The 3532-nt window shown below is 44.0% G+C and overlaps 1 non-coding gene across 1 annotated transcript; it reads left to right on the top strand.

The window, feature by feature from the left end:
• The first annotated feature begins 2353 nt into the window (after positions 1-2353).
• On the top strand, positions 2354-2460 carry LOC113415085 (U6 spliceosomal RNA). Its single transcript, XR_003371264.1, has one exon. It is a non-coding gene; the product is annotated as a U6 spliceosomal RNA (small nuclear RNA).
• The last annotated feature ends 1072 nt before the right edge of the window (positions 2461-3532 follow it).

Raw genomic sequence — 3532 nt, 5'->3', positions numbered from 1 at the left:
ATCTCTCACCCCCAGGACGATCGGAGGTGATAACGCCTCAGCCACATGGCTAAAAATTCACATTTCTTAGCCCGTACCATTACAATCTTTTCAAGCCGAGCCGCTGTGATTGCCACTGCCCGCGCCCGAAGGGAGAGGCTCCATTTTAAAAGGGTCCAAGGCTTTTTTCTCTCCCCTGGGAACACCATCTGGGGTGGGGGCATCAGCGCCCATCTGCCCCACCGCGCCTTTTTATTCAAGGGGAAACTCTGCAGTATTGACTCCCCACAAGGCGTGGAAGTGCTGCTGAGCCGATTTACCTCATTACGCGCCTAAAGAGATAATGGCTACCATGCGGTAGTGATCTGCATTTTATTTCTGGAACTGTGAGGCTTTTCTTTCCCCAAGCAGGGGTCTCCTTCCTGGAACCTGAGGGAAATCACCCTAATACATATGTGCGTGTATCTATATGCGTGTATATATGTATATATGTGTACATATATGTATGTGTGTGTGTATATGTGTATGTATATAGATATTCAGATATAATTATTCTATTTTGGACCCTTATTCATTAAGGAGGAAACTGTTGGCTTATGCCCTCACAGAATTAAACAGCAGCACCACAGTGAGCACTAAGACCCGTGTTCGCCTGTGCAGGAAGCTGTCGCAGGCCTACATCTTATTTCAACAATTCCTCCTTTCTAGGCCTATGAGGTGTTCTAAATTTGACTAATTCAGAAATAATAATATTAATAACAAAGTAATAATAACGATAATAATAATAGGAACAAGAATAAGAATTCAATATTCTTACATAAGATTATACAAAACTGGGGAGCATTGTTCCCTGGCCATTGCTGGTTCAGGCCCCTGGGCGTGCCAACCGCCCAACATTTCAGCCTCATTAACAGTAAAATTTAATAAGTGGTCACAATGGCAAGCAGCAGTAGCTCAAGAGCCATGTCAAATTCTCAAAACAAATTGAAGCATTCTAAGTGTACCTCCTAAGCAGCAGAAAAAGACGCTAACATGAGCCATAAGGTACTAGAAAAACACATGAAGAAGTTCATGTGGAAGGATGAAGAAAATTCTCAAACCTCATCTCCTCCAGGCCTACTTTGTCTCCAATCCCCCTCTGCAACCACCTCTGGATCTGTCTGTGTAATCCAGACGCAGCGCAGCTGCACAAGATCAGGTAGCCCATCTAGATCAGTACAAGTGACTCGAAGTGACTCTCTGGCCACATTGCTCCAACACTGGCCAGATTCTATCAAGATGATGACTTACCGGAAAAGATCCCCGCAAAGATGAGACTGTGGATGGAATTAGCAATATGCCAATGTATCTCTGCGAGGGTGCAGCATACTGCTCTGGCCAACAACAGAGCGTTCCTTCTGATTGGAATTCCCTATAACTCTGGTCACTAAGCAGGACAGAGCATCATTACCCTCAGGTATCTCTCCACAGGAGATTCTGTAGTTTCAGATATACTCCCGCAAGGTATATAGAAGAAGCAAGGGCTATTGATCGGGTGCAGCCAGAGGACTCAGAGTTCTCCTGCTCAAATTCTCAAATTCTAGTTAGATTCGCATTGGCTCACAATAAGAATTCCATGGCATTATCTGTTGAGAGGCCACTTCCCATCACAAGGATCTCTCCGTGAGGGTCCAGGGGATATGTATGCCGATTACGGACCTCTTTCTGAGGTTGACTATTGGGCTTCCCTTTTTAAGTTGGCAGCCCTCACAGAATTCTAGCAGCACAGTAACAGTGAGCGCCAAGGCCTGTGTCCGCCTGGGCAGGAAGCTGTTGAGGGCCAGTGACTGCAGGATCACCCAATTGCAATACAGGTCCTGAAAGGTGTTCTCTATTTGGCCTCACAATTTGATTCCATATTCAGTCATCTAATTATGAGTTTGGTAACAGCACAACAATTTATGTTAGTAGCTGTGCACAGATATAACAAAAATATCAATAATAACAATATTACTGGTATCAATATTATTATGAATAATAACATAATAAATTGAATTTACAAAAAAAAAAGGGGGGGCAAATATCAAGAGGATTCCCTGCCTCTGTTTACATCAGTCCTCTGAACCAGTCAACAGTCCATTAATATCTCATACACATATAGATATATAAATATAGATATCTCACCTTGTGGGCTTTAGGTCAGAATCTTCAAGGGCAACCAAAAATACCCCCAGAGGACAATAAACCAACTCAAAGTAGGTCAAAACATCCTAGAGAGAACTCTAAGGTCAAAATGCATTAGATAAGCATATCTTAAAAAACAAAAAAAATGTATGAGGGAGGTTGAACAGAAGTCTCAGTCCTCTTCCCCAGCCAGGCTGGTCCCAGTTCCAGAGTGCTTGCTTCAGCAGCACATATACTAAAATTGGAATGATACAGAGAAGATTAGCATGGCCCCTGAGCAAGGATGACATGCAAATTTGTAAAGTGTTCCATATTTCACCTTGCCTCCATCCCTGGATCTCTCAAGGCCATCCAGGAGAGCCTCAGAGGGACCCGTTCAACCCAGGCCTTCAGCAGCACTACTTGCTTGAACAGACAGTTGTGGGACCATGCCAGAATTCCTCCTCCCAGAGGATATCCCTGACAAATTGAAGGCCTGGAGGGACATGACAACTTGAAGAGGCATCGCAGCCGGGGTACAGTAGAAGTTGATGGCTAGGCAGCTTCCACAATCTAACCTCGATTCTCACTTGATTTAGTTACTATGCAGAACGGACCTTCATTACCAGCAGGTACCTCCTTCAAGGGAGTATTATATAATCCTGTTACACATTCACATGATGCACAGGGTGAGGGAGAACTAGAGACCAGATGAAACAGGTTGAGGAAGGGTCTACTCACGATAGTGACCAAAATCTGTCAGAGGCGGATCCCCTAAATAAGGGGGGCATGTCAGACATTGAAGGCATTAAGCCAGACCACCGACCTTCAGGTCTGTTTCGCCCTCAGACTTTTTTCAAGTCTCCGTTGTTTCAAAAAACAACAGCAACCCTACTGCCTGCTTTGATATTCCATTCCCCTCAGCCCAACAATCGTTACTGTAAGGGGGGTCAGACGATTTAATCTTCTCCCAACCAATAATGTAAGAGGAAGTCATAACTGTCCCACAGAGGTTCTTGGACCTCATCCAGAAACAAGGGGTCTCTTCAGTGGCGTATACCCCTCTTACAGGATATGATAGAAAACTTTTAATTTGGTTTTCTGATTCTACTAAATTTCTCATCACCACGATAGTAGATAAAACAATAATGGCAATTATCATCCTCCTTTGCAATTCCAACGGAAGCAGAAGAGGCTCTCAAGTCAAAGGATATATAGGGTCGAGTTGTCTCCATGTAGGGCATGTCGATCTGATGTGAGGGCCATAAGAGCGGAGTCGGCCGCATTCCCCTTTTTTACTAGATCGTCTCTCAGGTTGCTCCGCCATCTGAGGGAGATTATCTCAAATTCCAATATCAGGGCACACAAGGATGCCGCAAAATTCTATTAAATTAAAATATATCACTTATAT

This window comes from Notechis scutatus, chromosome 2, assembly GCF_049901735.1.
Source record: "Notechis scutatus isolate UNSWTSFEM ecotype Mainland chromosome 2, rNotScu1.2, whole genome shotgun sequence".
NCBI lineage: Eukaryota > Metazoa > Chordata > Lepidosauria > Squamata > Elapidae > Notechis > Notechis scutatus.
This window is presented reverse-complemented; position numbering and strand designations above follow the sequence as displayed.